The 17,046-nt window shown below is 46.3% G+C and overlaps 1 protein-coding gene across 2 annotated transcripts in view; it reads right to left on the bottom strand.

Moving 5' to 3' along the window:
* GPC6 (glypican 6) overlaps positions 1 to 17,046 on the bottom strand; it is a 2,597,257-nt gene that overhangs the window by 1,984,260 nt on the left and 595,951 nt on the right. The gene's annotated exons all lie outside the window — the stretch shown is intronic.

Raw genomic sequence — 17,046 nt, 5'->3', positions numbered from 1 at the left:
GAAGGCATTACGTCGTTGAATGTTTGTGCAACAAAAGCTGCTCCCTGTGTGGTTGTTCTAATAAATCCAGTGATACACGCAGGTAAAGATACTGTCAGAGGGGCAAATTACCAACGTTAAGCGATATTTATCGCTAACGATGCTTAGCAACGAATTTTTTAACGCTAAGCATCGTCAGAAATGATCGTAGATAAACCTTGCTATTATCAAGGTTTATCGCAAATGCGATAAAAAACGGCCGCAATCCATGAATATCGCTGAAAAGTCAGCGATATTCATGCATTACCGAGCTAATGCTCTTAGCCATGTTATCCACCTCCCATTGGATAACATGGCTAAGAACTGCTCAGGGCAGGTGTTAGTTTTTGGAGATATTCGCGCTTAGCGCGAATATCTCCAAAAGTTGGTAATAGGAGATAGCGATGTTAGCGACTGTTTCCAGTCGCTAACATCTTGGCACGCCCACTTTGCACGCCATTAGTGATAAATATCACTGACATGCAAAGTGGGGCCCAAGATGGTCGCTATCTCCTACTAGCCGTCGCTAACTGGTGTTAGCGACAGCTAGGTAATAGGGAGATAATTTTATCTCCGCTTTCGTGGCTTTTAAAGCCAAAAAAGCGGAGATAAACCCCCTTGATAATATGCCCCTCAGTGTTTTGGTCTCTCTGCAAAGCTAAAAAAGAAAAGAGAATTCTGAAATGTTATATATTAAAAAATGCAGACCTCTGTCTATATGACCTTCTCCTTTGCAAAGTTGCTAAGCAATGGTAGTGTGAGATATAATGGGGCTACTACTAAGAGGAAGTAGGCTTCATAGATATGAATGAATATTCAACTTGCAAAGCGCGAACAATGCATAAAGGTGTCAAGGCACTGGTAGCAGAAGCCCGGTCATGGGAGGGTGGGTATCAATACTATGAATGATTATAGGGCAAAAAGCCAGGTCTTTAATGATTTACAAAAGAGGAGTTGTGAGTCTCTAGAACAGAAATTGATATAGGAAGGGTGTTCCAGAGTTTGGATGCGGCCACAACAAATGCTCTTCCTCCCCACTTTGCCTTTCTGAATTTGGGTACTACAGCCAGTTCTTGTTGGCAGAACGCAGCTATCTGGGAGGAACATAGCGCTGGAACAGGTGTTTTATTCCTTCTGGGCGTAGGTTAAAAAGTGCCCTAAGAAAAATAAATAGGGCCTTAAACAGAATTTGCTTTTCAGCAGAAAGACAATACATTTTTTGAATGGCAGCAGAGATCAAATAACATTTCAGAAGATCTAACTCACGCTTGCTGCAGCATTCTGGATAAGCTGCAACTTATAAATGGATCCCTTGCTAATGTCCAGAAAAAGGGCATTGCAATGATCCAATCTGTACAGAATGAGGCCAAATGCTGCCTGTTTTCACGATAGAAAAGATAAAGAAGGAAAGATCTTCATCATGGTCCTAATAACCGGAAAACAGGATGATACCACTCTATTCACCTCAGGGTCGAAAGAAAGCTTGTTGGCAAATAGGACCACAAGCTTTAACAGGGCAAGGGCACGATCTGAGTATTTGTGGCCACCATGAGTCGGCCCATATGTTTTGCCAGTGGCTGAAGACCAGAACCTCAGTTTTGTCACCATTAAGGGCCTAATTCCGATCTCATTCAGAAGGGCTCTGAATTGGATTCGGAATTGCCTAAACCGATCCCGACCGAATCGTTCACAGTTCAGAACAAGTAAGTACGATGACTGGAAACTGTAAGTGCTGACCGAATCGGTTCCGAAAGCCATTCAGAAAGGTTGTGCCTTTCAGATCTGATTCATGCAGCTCTATGGACTTGGTTTCCCAAATGAGGAAGTACGATGAACGATTCTGACAGCTTTTCCTTTTTGGTTTGACCGGTACGAAACGGCGGCAGGAAATGGTCTTTGGGGGCCCGTAGCAGGCCCTCCTTCACCGGGGGCCATCCGAATCAGGGCAGTGGGGGTACCCATGTGTCCACTCCTCCCAACCATGCAAAGTGTGGCAGGCACCAAGGGGTACCCGCCACTGGGTGCACGATTATCCCCAAACACCCCTTTTGTCAATGCGAGCCTGTATACGTGTCCAGTTCACAGGTTCCCATTGAAGTCAATGGGAGTTTGACTAAATCGTATCCAGATGAATTCAAATGCATCATACTCACTCGGTCGGACTCCCCCGATCCGAGTCGTACAGAAAGTATTCTGGACCCGAGCCGTTCGGTATGCTTTCTGAATGACATTGGAATCTGCCCCGTAGTCGAAGAAAGTTGTTTGCCATCCAGGAGGCAACAGCCTGCATGCAGCTGTTGAAATGAACTGCTGAGTCCTTTAAATGTTTTGCAATCGACACAATTATGTGTGTGCCGTCAGCATAAGATAGGGCTTCCAACCCAAATGATCGGATCACCTTGGCTAGGGTGGAGACATATATATTAACCAGTGTAGGACTTAAGGAGAAGCCCTGGGGGACTTCAAAGAAAGTAGATATGGGATCAAAATATAATTGGTCTATCTTTACTCTCTGTGACCTGTCTGTAAGGAAGAGCCCAAAATCTCTAAGACAGACTATGACACGCCGATTTCCTGAAGACAATCAGTCAGCCTTGCCAAGGAGATGGTGTATAGGTCCAACAGTATCAGCAATGAAGTGTACCCACCACAACTTGGGTATGAATGTTGTTTACTGCAGCTCTTAATGCATTCTCATATCTGTTGCCTGTCCTGAATCTGTATTGGGAGGGGTCAAGCAAATGCTATTGCTCAAGGTAAGTGCTTAGCTGTGTGTTCAGGTGTTTTCCAAAATCTTAGTGGGAACAGGTAGCAAGGAAATTGGTCGATCGTTTTGGACTCAGATGGGTCCAGGTTGGGTTTCTTGAGTAATGGCTTAACAACTGCTGTTTTCCAGCTAATAGGGTAATATCCAGATAATATGACTATATTGCTAATAGATATTAATAGGGGTATGCACAATATAAAATTTGTAAAGAATAAAGCTTAACAAATGATCATGCTACAAATTGCAATGACATTAAGAAAAAGGTTTGTCTTTTTAAGGGAGCTTGTTTCCTAGAAGAATCACGCGTTCATGTTGTTTCATTTAGACACAACAATCAACTTCCAATTTGTCTCTGTAATTTACAAGGTTCTGCACTCTTGATTTCCTTTTTACCTCAAACTTATCTTTTGCTAGTGGTACTGCGAATTTCTTGTTCTTATGTTAAACCTTTTGTAAAAATATTAGGATCTGTGCAAAGCGCACTTCTGCCCCGTTGCTCGTTCTGCCCAACGTAAGTACCATAAATAAAAGAAATGTGGGTGTAAGGGGCACATTTTGCCAGAATTGGAATGATATGGAGAGCAATGAAAGGCACTCAGCATGTTGTTTTAACACATGTGCTTTGAGCATCCCAATGACACAACTCGAACCAATCAGATTTCTGAACTCCAACCAATAAGATACAAGATACAGAGCATGCTGCTTACAAACAATGGATATTCCATCCAGTGGCTGTTCTGGCATTTCATATATTAGAGTGCTCTACCTGGGGCATAAAAGTGGGTAGTTATGGAATTGCAATGGAAATTTTCCAAGGAGATATACATTGCTGGAATGAATGAAGTTGCCCAGTTCTACTGCTCTAATTTGTGGTCTTCTTTGACCCAGTCTTATTTACAAGGGGTCAGCATGTGTCAACTCAGACATGAAAGTTAAAAATAGCATCTCAAAATAAGAATGGATTGATTTAATGCAATACGTGTACCTTCAATGAAAACGAGCTGATATATAAAATTGGTGTTATTCAATTCGATATGCACAGAAAACATAAAATGTAAATTTCCTGTTATCCTTTTTTGTTAGTGTTAGTAGGGCAAGCAGTGAGAACATGCAACAAATGACTAGCACTGGCAAGTACTGCTCTAGTCTGCTGCAGTGATCTTATTGCTGCATAGTCCTTAACTTGAAAATAAGTGACGAATAACATGACATTACCCCCTGTCCAGAGCAGGTTATGAAAAAGAAATGTATCTATTTGAGAGCCGAAACAACATTACTCCCTTGTCATTGAGTATCTTTTATGTCATCTATCATCAATTATATAGAACATTTAAATACTGCTACCTTCATTAAAATATTCCTTCTTCACAAGAATACTTTCTTGTGTGAAAACTCCATGAAATGTAATAGCATTACAAGGACAATAATGAAAGTCTGTACTCCAGCAGACCTGCATGTCCCTTGTTGTAGAAGGAAGCAGAAAGCAGACAGAAACATTTTTGGCCCTGGACTACTCTACAGCTTTCACTACTTGAGCCCTCCCAAGGTCAGGACTGTAACACATGAAAGGAACCCGGAGAAATTGGAGATTATGTGCTGTCACACCCCCATGAGCCTTCCCCAGGAGCAGACCTTGAACCCAACCTTCTATGGGCAATCATCTATTTTTGTGCTCAAATGTGGTCATTACCAAATATTTCCGCACCAGGAAGTCTTTATTTGTGTTCCAGTTACATTACTGGAAAGCATTGACATTAATGGGGGTTAGGGTGGTTCCTTATATTTAGGTATGGCATTAGCCAAATTCTTTTGATTTTACTATCATTGCACATATTATATTTTACTCAAAGGGTTTTCAGTCAGCCATCTTTTCCATCTTCATCCATTGGCCTGTTGCTGTGCCATTAAATTTTTTTCCACCAACTAGCATACGGCATGGCACAAGGGTCAGCCCACTAAAGCCATTGCGAGTGATTGTATTCCACCCTTTCAGAAGAAGCACATACACACACAATACGTCGCGTAGTGCCCGGGAGTACTGCGCCAATGTGTGATTTTGTAACCAAAAACTATTTTTGCTTTTAGCCATGTTTTTAAGAATAGCAATCTCCCAGCAATTTTCTCAACAATACATTTTTGCACAATTTGGAAACAATGCTTCTATATCACAAAACCCATGGCATTTTCTGTCGCTTTTTTGTAACTAAATACACTAAATTATATCTGTTTCAGGCTGGTCAGGATGATGAAGGAGATTGCACATTAAGCACTTCTTGAGGTAACCATCACCAAGATGGGATTTACTAAAGTTTAATTCTGAGAAAGCAGATAATTAAAGGCAATTCGATAACATCCCTCAGCAATCATACTTCTCACAGTGAAATGTAGAGAGGATTCCACATTGACGTGAATCTCATAATGCATTTTCCTGTACAACAGGAGCCATAACATGCATACCATAGTCTGAATTTTGCACAATGGCTTCCAAAATATTGCCTGTTTGTTGAGTAGACAGTAAATCCTCTCCTTTCCCATGAATACATAAACAAAATCTGATTATTCCAGTGTTCCGCAAGGCACTTCACGCTTGCCTTATAACTGGTTGCTCGACATCTGTGCTCACCACGTTTCTTTACAAGGTACACTGGCTCTCCACTAAGTCCAGACTTGTATTCATGGCAGTAAGCCAGTTCAGGTTATCTTACGCGGGCTCCTGCCCGCATTAATCGGCAGACAGGAATCTCTGGGGATATAAAGAATCAAAATGGCACGACTTAAGATGCACAGTCCCACAAGATCAGAAATACAAAAATGAAAAGTCGGGTCATTTCCCACTTCACCCACAGCACACCTGGGACACCTGCCAGAAAAGAAATTATACAACTGTTACCTGTGTTAACTGATAGTCCCTGATTTGGATTTACCCTGCCTGGATTATTAGCCTTTATTTATAACATTTTCACTTTTGCCGACTTTGCCTTTCAATTTCAGACCCAAAACGAGTCAGGTCCATGATGCAAACATTATTCACGGATGGTTAATTTCATTAGTAGATCTCTTAAACAAATAAATACATGTAGGTGTCGTCCAATACTGCCTACAAAAAAGCTTTACAATCTACCACCATGCTGCCCTGTGCGCACTCTTAGGTGAAGCTTCTCCCCAACTTCAACCACTTCTTCCTTGCTGCAGACTTCCATTTTTTTTTTTTTTTTTTTTTTTTTTTTTTTTAAAAACCTTTATTTGAGCAAGCAGAAATGTACAAGGATGGGCCTACAACCACACGGGCCAGCCGCTAAAAAGGAGGAGAGACATATCACATAAGCCCGCAGAGGTAACTGTCAATCAACAATGCAATACTCCACATTATATACAGGACCAAAACAGGTTTTACATATATGAAAGAACAAACATACAAAAAGGCGAGAGTGTATCACTGAAGGTCAGCCCAAGGGACGCAAGGGGGGGACAGCAGCGGAGGTGCAATAATAAAATCCTAAGCACTAAGGAGTATGGAGCGGGGGGGGGAGGGGGGAGGGGGGCAGAGACCAGGAAGAAGAAGGGGGGAAGAGCCGGTGACACCAGCTCAGTCCCTATATGAAGATTCCGGGAACGCCAGCCTAGGGAGATAGAGTAATCTCGACAGTGTCCACAAGGGGAGGAGTACAAATGTCGCCACGGTATTCGTTCCATTGACCCCACACCTTCACCCATGCCCTGGGTCTACCCCTGGCCACATAAACAGTTTTCTCACGGAACATGGACCAATCCATATTATCCTCCCATTGCGAGAGGGCAGGGGGCCTGGAGGCCCCCCAGAGTTGCGCAATATCTCGCTTCGCGATCATATAGCCCAGGGTGGCCCATCTAGTCTGTGCCACCGAATAGTCCGTGGGCTCCCAAACATTCAAAAGACAGCGACGAGGTTCCGGTCGCAAGGATATCCCCGTCACCACAGTCATCAGATCAAGCACGGCCACCCAATAAGCAGCCACCATCGGGCACTCCCAAAGAATATGCAGGAAAGTAGCACGCAAACCACATCCACGCTTACACAGTCCATCGGAGGAAAAGCCCATCACCATCAGTCGCGGTCCCGTCACGTACACCCGATGAAGGATCTTCAATTGGACCAGACGGAGTCGAGCCGGTATAGCCACCTCCTTCGGAGAGGAGAGGGCCGATTGCCAATCCTCATCATCAAGTTCCAACCCATCTCCCATCCACTGTTCCCGAAGCCGGGCCAATAAGTCTGTCCGATTGTTAATCAACTTTTTATAAATCAGGGAGATAGTGCTATCAGGAAGATGTTCGTCAAGGATACGGTCTTCAAGTGGGGAAGAGTCAGGCGGAATCTCACCAGGAGCAAACACCGAAACCAAAGCGTGCCTGATCTGTAAATAACGAAAGAATTCCCGACTACTCAGGCCGTAGTCAGCCTGGAGGGCCTGAAACGGGCGCACCGAACCCTTAGAATATACATCCCCCACTTTAGAGATCCCAATCAAGTCCCAACGGTCAAAACCCTTGGAAGACCAAAGACCGCCCAGACGTTCTGAAGCATAAAGCGGCGTCGCCAACGTCAAGCGATCCTCCCAGCCCAGGCTCACATTCGCAGCACGCCACACAGTCAAAGCAGTCAAAGTAGGTCCCACAAGATGGCGCCCAGCGGAGCGAGAATAGAGCACTCTATTAAAGTCACCTCCCGGAAGCTGAAGTTTATCCATCTCAAACGCCGGATTACGACCCGGAGAGAACATAGCGTGATTAATAGCGGACAGATGGGAAGCCCAGTAGTATCTCTTAATATCGGGGAGCGCCATGCCCCCATCGTACCACGGGATGGAAAGTTTAGCGAGAGCAATGCGCGGTCGCCCATCCCAAATAAGTTGCCTCTGAAGGCTCTCAATCTCCCGAAAATAGGTCTTGGGGATAGGATCATAATAATTCTGGAGAGCGTAGAGAAACCGCGGTAGTGACATCATCTTAAACAGGGCCGCCCGACCCAGTGGAGACAGGGGAAGTTTGCGCCAGCGGGCAACGTCCAAACGGAGCCTAAGCAACGGGGGAAGGAGATTACGATCAAAACGAAGGGACGGATCCAAGGTAACGAACACCCCCAAGTATTTGAAACCATCCCGGACCACCTGAAGAGGAAGTCTACTCGGCAACGGAGGCAAGATACCAGACAAAACGTATACACAGGATTTAGACCAGTTGATGACGAGGCCTGAGTTAGCGCCAAAGGACGCAAGAACGTCAAATAAAACAGATAAAGACTTGCGAGGGGAAGTAAGATACAAGAGGATGTCGTCCGCATAAAGCGAGACGCGGTCTTCGAAGTCCGGGGCCCAACGAATACCTTTAAGGGACGGTTCCCAACGGAGCCAGGCCGCCAACGGTTCAAGAGCGAGCGCGAACAACAGAGGGGACAAGGGGCAGCCCTGACGGGTACCCCTGCCCAAGGAAAAGGGGGCCGACACTCTACCGTTCACTACAACTTGCGCCAGAGGTTCCGCGTACAACAGCCTAATCCAGCTAATAAACTCGCACCCGAATCCGAATTTCTCAAGTGTCGCCCATAAATAGGGCCACTCCACAGTATCAAAGGCCATGGAGGCATCCAGGGACGCCAAAATGGCCGGTTCAGTCAAAAGCCCCGCCCTCGCCAGCGCGCCGTGGAGGCGACGTAAATTCAGAGCAGTGTTGCGATGCGGGATAAAGCCAGACTGATCCGGATGGACCAACTCCCCAAGAACCGAAAGGAGACGGGTCGCCAAAAGTTTAGCCAACACCTTAGGTTCAACGTTTAATAGGGATATGGGCCTATACGAGGAACAGAGGTCACGTGGTTTACCCTCTTTGGGAATGACGACGATTGTCGCCAGACGCTGATCATAGGGAAGCATGTTCCGCTCACGAGATTCTAGAAACATGGCGCGGAGATACGGCGCCACCTTATCGGGGCATAATTTGTACAACTCAATAGGCAAACCGTTCGGGCCCAGTGCTTTGCCCGAACGGAGCGATCGAACTGCATTGGCTATCTCATCATTCGTAAAAGGGGAGTCCAAAGCAATACGGTCCAAGTCGGTGACACAGGGCAAAGCGATATCACGCAGAAGAAGGCGGGAGTCGGCAACATCCCTCACAGACACGGGAGCATATACCACACGGAAATATTCCGCAAAACGATCAACAATGGCGGTCGGATCTATCACTTTCTCACCACTCGCAGACTGAATCACGGGCACCACACGATTAACCCTTTCTTTCTTGTCCAACCACGCTAGGAGTTTTCCCGCTTTGTCACCCACATCATACAATCTGCCCTGCTGCTCACGAAACATCACCTTTGCAGCGTCAGTGACCAGAGATTTATATGCAAACTGTTTGAGACCCAGGGCATGGAGTTTGTCAGGCGTGACACCAGATTCCAACTCGTCCTCCAAAGCAGAGATCTCCCCCTCAAGTTCCACCACCTCCTTCCTCCCTGCCCTCTTAGCTTCAACAATCAAGGAAAGGGCCTGTCCACGAATCACAGTTTTAAAAGCCTCCCACAGGGACACAGCCGAAGAGACCGACCCCTCATTTTCCAGGAAATATGAATCCATGGACTTGAGCAAGAGGGTACGAGTCTCAGGGGAGGAAAGATACCAAGGGTTAATGGGAGCCACTCGGCCCGCCGCCTCTACCCCAACCTCGAAACGAAGCCAGAGCGGCGAGTGATCAGAAATACCCCTCGGCAAGTGTAAAATCTCACGAACCGCCGATGATTGGGCTGCGGGCATCAGGAAATAATCCAGCCGGGACAGACTGCCATGGGCCCCAGAATGGAAGGTGTATTGGAGTTGAGTAGGATGCAACAGTCGCCAGCAGTCCACAAGGCCAAAGGTATCTAAAAACCCACCCAACCACTGCTGAGCCTGCGGGGTATCTCTAGGGGGATGGCGATCGTGAAGGCCGGAAAGCACCGAATTAAAATCACCGGCAAGAAAGAGAGTGCTATCAGGGAGATCCAACAGAACACGGCCCAAGTCAGTAAAAGTAGAGGCCTGCAAACCCGGGGGAACATAAACATTGAAGAGAGATAGGGTGCGGCCTTCATATCTACCCACCAGGACAGTATATCTCCCACGGTCATCATGAATCACCTCATCAATAGCCAAGGGGAGGGAGGTTCGAACAAGAATACCCACACCCCTAGATCCGGAGGTAAACCCTGAGTGCGCCACAAGGCGGTAGCCCCATCTATTCATCGCATAACAAACATTACCAATCAAATGGGTTTCTTGCATGAAAACAATGTCCGGTGACAAACGTCGAATACATTTTAAGACCACACTGCGCTTAATACGATCTCCCAGGCCATTAACGTTCCAGGAAAGAAATTTCAACCCTCTACCCCCCATCCCAACCACCCGAGCCAAGACCCCTCGTCCATGAGCTAGACATCAGAAACAGCAGCAAACACAGGAGCAAATCGCCTTGAAAACAACACACAGAAAAGAAAAAACTTCCCAACCCCCCTCCCCCAAACTGAGGAGAAACACCCCCCACCCTGCACCCCTGCAAAAAGCTAAAGAGCCACCCCAACCTGCAGTGTGCCTGTCGCCCAAGAACCCCTATTCTACACAAAGACCCCGGAGGAGGAAAGGTCTCCGTTCCATCCACCCCCCGACCTCAGCAAGAACAAAAATAACAAACGAAAAGACAGGATGATCACAATGTAGAGGGACGCCGGCCAACACTCCTGAGAATGTATTCAAAATAAGACAGAAGAGCCGAACAGTTAGATCTCCACACCACCTTCGGCACCGCCAGGGTGAGCGGCGGAGTCTGTCTCAGGAGGACGGTCAGGCAATGAGTCCAGCCAGTCATTAACAGCATCTGGCCGATCAAAGAAAAGGGTACGTTCATTGTATTCAACCCGGAGTCTAGTGGGAAAGAGCATGGCGTAACGTAGGCCCCGATCCCGGAGACGTTTCTTGGCACCACGAAACTCCATACGTTGTCTCTGAACCTGTTGGGAAAAGTCCGGGTAAAAGTTCACCGTAGCGTTCTCAAAGGCCACCGGGCCCTTCACCCGCGAGGCCTGCAGGATAGCGTCCCGGTCTCTATAATGAAAAAGCTTCGCTACAATGGGTCTCGGCGGGGCTCCCGGCTTGACTTTGCCCCCTGGAACACGATGTGCACGTTCCACCGTGAAAAATTTTGTGAGACCAGAAGGGGCCAAATGGTTCAAGACCAGATCCTCAACCAGGAGATCCACCGAGTGGGGTTCAGGGTTTTCCGGTACACCAACCAGGCGAACATTGCAGCGACGCGCCCTATTTTCAAAGTCCTCCAGGCGACGGGTCATGAAGTCGTTCCCCCGACGGAGATTTCCAATCTCAGTTTGGAGCTCCGAGACGTCATTCGTAAGGCTAGAGGATTTAATGTCCAGTGATTGTACCCTCTCATTCGTCTTGCCGAGATCAGCACGAATCAGATTCACCTCAATAGCCACGGTGTCAAGTTTGTGGGCCAAGGCCTCGTACTGTAGGCCGATGGATTCTCTCACACCCGAGATGGCGCCCATGATATCCTGTAAGGAGGGCTCCGCCGATTCTTCCAAAATTCGTTCGGACGCAATACTAGAACCAGGCAGGGCAGCTCCGGGGGACCCCTTAGAATGGGTATAACGGTCCATGACATTCGATTGAACTGGAGCTCCGCGCAGAGGTGTTTTCGTCTTGCGCGTCTCTCTGTCCCCTCTGCCCGCCATTTTGAAGATGCGTCACAGGACGAGCCACCAGGTTCGACGGGCCCGACACCCAAAGTACAGGATCAAAAGTACATAAAAAGGGGGCACAACTCGGGTAGAGGTCGCCAAACCAGCAAATAGGTCACATGAAAGCCCACCAGCCGATCTGCCTCCAAGTCTCAGTCGCAACACGACATCCACAGCCGTGGCCCAAGTCGGAACAGAATCGAAACCGAAACCTAGGAAGGGGGGACCCACAAGGCCAGATCTCCTGCCGTTGTTGTTCAATTGCAGGACGGCTACAGTACCGCACCCCGTCCCGGGCGCACCTCAAGGGCGGAGCCCAAAAGTTCAGAGCACCATAACTCAGGAATACGAGATCCAAATCGATTCCTGAAAAGTGCCAGGGTAATCAGCCAAGCGTCCCCTACACGAATTCTTGCAAGAAATCAGGATTCAGCCAGGATAAAATGTCGGGAGCGGCGAGGGTCCGGAGAGCGCTGTGCTCAAGCGGCCATCTCGGATGCCTGCCAAGCTCCTCCCTCCAGACTTCCATTTTTGACTGAAAGACAATTCCATTTCCTCACCACAAGTTTTACTTGATTTATGTGACAGTTAGAGGTGCTATCCAAAAGCATACACCAACTAGCACTGCCTCAACATCATTCCCAACCTCGGAATAGAAGTTAATAAAAGATATTCCAAAAATGAATCTGTCAGAAAACCAATCACTAACCACAATTATCTCTCCCCATGCTCATCCAGGTGCACTCAGTACAGTCACCAACAAATGGCAACATTCCCCATATCAGAGAGGCAGGAGCAACAGTGGCACATGTTTCATAGGAATCCTAAATAAACTAAAAAAGTGAACGGTGCACCACAGAAAGACATTTCACTAACCCCCTCTCCTTGATGAGAACTCGTGCTAAAACAACGCCACAAAGCACCTTTTTTCATGCAGCATTCTAGAATTTCTCAATGGCGGTGAGACTCTTCAAGGAAGTCCAGAAATTCACCTAAACCCAAAACACCAATGCAGTCACGGCACAGAAAAAAATAACTGCAACACACTGGATGCGTTCTTCATTGAAACACCTCTGTAGATCACATTCGCCAATACCAACCCTGAAACTATCCCCTCACTTTGACTTTACATTATGGATGAAAGACTAAAGAACTTTTTCCTGCTTCCATCTCTTCAAAAACAGACATCATAGTGAGAGCTCTATCCAACTTTATCAACAGCTCCTTGCATAATGGAGAAATCCCTGCCAACCTAAAGCAATTCTTCATTGCTCCACCACTAAATATTACCACCCATACCACACTTGACAACAAACAATAATCTTCCATCACAAGACTCCATTGGAATGCCAACACCATAAAGAAAGAGATCACAACTCCACTTTTTGTTGTAACTTTTTGTTCGCCTTAGGACTCTGAGCACTTTACCACTCCTGACCAGTGCTTAAGAGCATGTGCTTCTCCCCTAAAGCACGGTGGCATTGGCATATTTAGTTTACTTGTCCCTTGTAAAGTGGAATAGCATACACCCAGGGGACTGTAATCTAAATGGTAATTGTGATCCAGCAAAACTGGCTCCGCCATCCACACAAGTAACCTTTAAACCTGTCTCGGGACTCGCAATTGCAAGGCCTGTGTGTGCAGTTTGCTGCCAGTACGACATGGCATTTGAAGCCACGTGCCAAGCTTTAAACCCCCCTTTTATTACACATAGGTCACCCCTAAGGTAGGCCTTTGGTAGCACAATGGGCAAAGTGCTGTGTAACCAAAAGGTAAGACATGTACGTGTAAGTCTTACATTTCCTGGTAGTGACAAACAGTTACATTCTTTTTCACTGCGGTGATGCCTACTCCTCTCATATGCTATCATTAGGAATTCCTTAAATCACTTTAAAGCTGTAATTCCTGATTAGAAAGGTGTAACTAAATCATGTTTCATAACTGTGGAATAGTAATGATAATTCCTCTTTAGTGGTAAAGTTGGATTTAACATTACTATTTTAGAAATGCCACTTTTAGAAAGTAAACACAAGGAGATAATGGACAGAGCGCTTAAACTTTTCAGACACTAACCCCCAGTCACATATCTGGGTTGAATCCATCATCGTTCTTTAGCTCACTTCGCCACCCCAGTTCAGACACAGCTATATGCAAATCAGTGTTGACCCTGTACCTCATGGGAACAGTCCAGCCCGAACTGCCAAGCAATGTCTTCCCTGGACTGGAAACAAGCATCCTGGGACCAGTTTCGGGCTAACAGCCCTCATCAGCCAGGCTAGCTTGAATCCAGTGGCAAAGTGAGCAAGGGATCCACGTCTGGAGATAGCCTGCCAACTTAGGGAGAACAAAGCAAACACAAGGAGATGATGGACAGAGCACTGAAACCTTTCAGACACTCATCCCCAGTCACTGATCTGGATTGAATCCATCATCGTTCTTTAGCTCACTTCGCCACCCCAGTTCAGACACAGCTATATGCAAATCAGTCTTCGCCCTGTGCCTCTGTGTCTGAACTGGGATGGCGAAGTGAGCTAAAGAACGATGATGGATTCAATCCAGATCTGTGACAAGGGATGAGTATTTGAAAATGTGCCTGATTATATAATTAGGAGCACCTTTTAACTTGTTAATGCTGCATATCTCTGTATTTTAAAGACCTGAGAAGAGATACAGTTATGCAGGTGAGCTTTATTTGCAAACACATAAACATTAGCATAACATATAAACATGTATTACATCACATGCACAGTGAAAATATTGATCTTAAGACTCATGGAACTTTATTCAAAGTTTGGGTGTACAACTGAAAATCTACAACATCCACCTTCCCCAATAGTACCACAATAGGCCATTGGCTGTACTAGTAAGTCCACTGTAGCATTCAAAATTATTTAGTGAGGCAGATGTAGCTGTATCATGCAGCCAAATATGGACTATTTAGCGATATCTGCAGGGAGGGGGCACCAGATGACAAGCCTCTATAATGTGGTGGCCCTGAGCTGGAAATATGCTATATACCTACGGGGGGGCTTCAATCAGCCTGCAGTGGGAAGCACATGTGTGGTCTGGGTCTCAAGGTTGAGGGGGACCCATTGAGAACTCATCATCACAGAAGGTCTCAATGCTGCCAGTCAGTGCTACCAGCACATCTCCATTTTTGAGCTAATTCAAGCCCTTGGATGAATGCCACGGCATGATTTTTCTAAGCAATGGCGAGGCATCATGGAGAGTTCAATCAGACATTGATAAGAGGGCACTACAAGGGAAGGATCGCTCTCCCAAATCTTAAATATTACTAATCGGTGACTCAACTGTTGAAAGCTATCAAATGGGTGTATGCACCACACACAGAGCCTGTATTAAAGGCTGAGGGAAAAAACTTGGGATGGGGTACAGTATTGGGCAAAATCTGACGCAGAGGGCTATTATCCCCAAATTATGGCGGTCAGCTTTGAGGGCGATGGGGCGGGAGTGGATACTAACCATAGAGACACCACTGTGGGAGTCCTCGTAAAGATGATCAGCCTAGACACACTGTGTCAGTGGGACCTACTGAGCTTGCCCAAATTGTGAGATATCTGGGAGAGAGAACTTTAGGGAACTGCAGAATCGCTATGATCTGGCTGACGGGCAGTTCCTGAGAAAGGTACAAGGGAGGGACATGCTTAGAGAATATGTATTCTTACAATCATCAGTAGCGGATGAGACTCCATTGGAGTTTCAGATTTAGGCATCACCATTGCACAAGCAATCAGTCTTGCAAATAAACCAAACACTAACTGTAAATCCTCATTGCTGACTGGATGCACTGAAAGTTAAATGGGATCACAATTCTATGAGTCCTAGATGATACAGACAGGGCAAACGGGGTGTAGTAAAAGAGGGACCCTAGAACACACGCTACGGAGTTCTCCCCTTGTGTGGACATTCTGGTCAAGAGTAGCACATCACATAACAGAGGTCAAAGAGGGACTAATTATCCTCTTGCCACCATTAACACCTTCCATGCTCATGACAAGCTGAGCTTGTCATGAGGCACGGTGCTCACACGCGAGGATAGTTGCCCTGCTGTGCTGAGCGTTCCATGGGAACGGGTGCAGCTGTGACAAGCTCAGCTCGTCATGAGCACTGGAGCGCCGTGCCTCATGACGAGCTAAGCTCGTCATGAGCATGGGGGCGCTGTGAGCGCCCCTTGCCCCCAGCACAGCGGGGGAATTACCCCCCGCAGCGAAGGGGTTAACTTATCTATGGCTCTGGGGTGATGTGCCACAATCTTAATATGATGCTCTGTTCTGCGACATGGCCCTGGTGGTGGCAAAAAAAGATTGTATGGATATGGGGATAGAGAAATCCACAGAGCATGACCATTTGGGTTAACAGTATGAATTGGTGTATGCAGCTAGAAGCCACTGTCTACCAAGCAAAAGGGTGCCCATGAAAGCACCAACAAATATGGTACAAATGGCAGGGTATACAAGAGGAGGGTTAGTGAGACCCAGGGGAAGAATTGAAGAGGCTCAGGCATGAGTGGACCAAATACGGGATGAGGTGGCACAGCAAGGGCAAAGAATGGAGCAGGAGGGGTGGCCAAGTTGGTTCAACTGAACTGTATTAGTTCATCTAATCTGTGGTTGATGATTACATATTGTGTGTTTTACCATTACCTGTACCCTGTGATAATAGACAAGACAATGCTTGCTGCTGGCCCGGCACCAGTTGTTTGTTGCAGCTGTTAGAAAACTAATAAATAGATTCCAAAAAACGTCTTGGCAATGTGTGGAGTCAATTCATCAAGGTTAAAACTGCTCTTATGCTTTTTAGAGTAAAACATCTCAGGCGGACTTGGTTTAACTAAGGAACATGCAGACAGAAAATGGAAATGGATATCTTAAAGAACTCTCAAGGCAATATGCTCAAAATAATGTGTGAAACTTACAGCCCCTAGCAAACATATGCGAAAAACTGTGGTCAATTCTATGTGCTGTTTCTTTGGTAAATTGGGAAAATTTGCATTGAACCTATTACTGAATGTACAGTTAGACTGATCGAACTGCCAAGGTATATTCAGCACAGAAAGTAAATTGAAAAGGTACATCAGAGTAAGGCATTAAATACAGAAGGCCCATAGTAAGTCATACTGTATAGTTGGCCATAAGCACTCTCTTTTAAGTTTCCTGCCAACATGTGTAGGGTCCTCCTTCTAACCATTTGTTGGGCTAGGTGGGGACCGCAACCTAAAGGTCATGTTTTCATTTATAAGGAGCAAGTAAAGAATTATGGTTATACATGTGTTTAAATAGAAACCTGTTTAACTCCACCAGTCTAGCCTAGCTGGAGATTTCTTTACTAAGCGATGGCTGGAGCCAAGGTGCTTTAGATGACTGCTGTGTAGAGTGTGATAGCATAGTTCAGTTGAAAGGTTGGAAAAGTCACAATTTCAATCCGTTTGCCTTCCTGGGGACCAGAAAGTGCTTCATATTCGCTCCCC

This window comes from Lissotriton helveticus, chromosome 8 (assembly GCF_964261635.1).
Source record: "Lissotriton helveticus chromosome 8, aLisHel1.1, whole genome shotgun sequence".
NCBI classification, from domain to species: Eukaryota; Metazoa; Chordata; class Amphibia; order Caudata; family Salamandridae; genus Lissotriton; species Lissotriton helveticus.
This window is presented reverse-complemented; position numbering and strand designations above follow the sequence as displayed.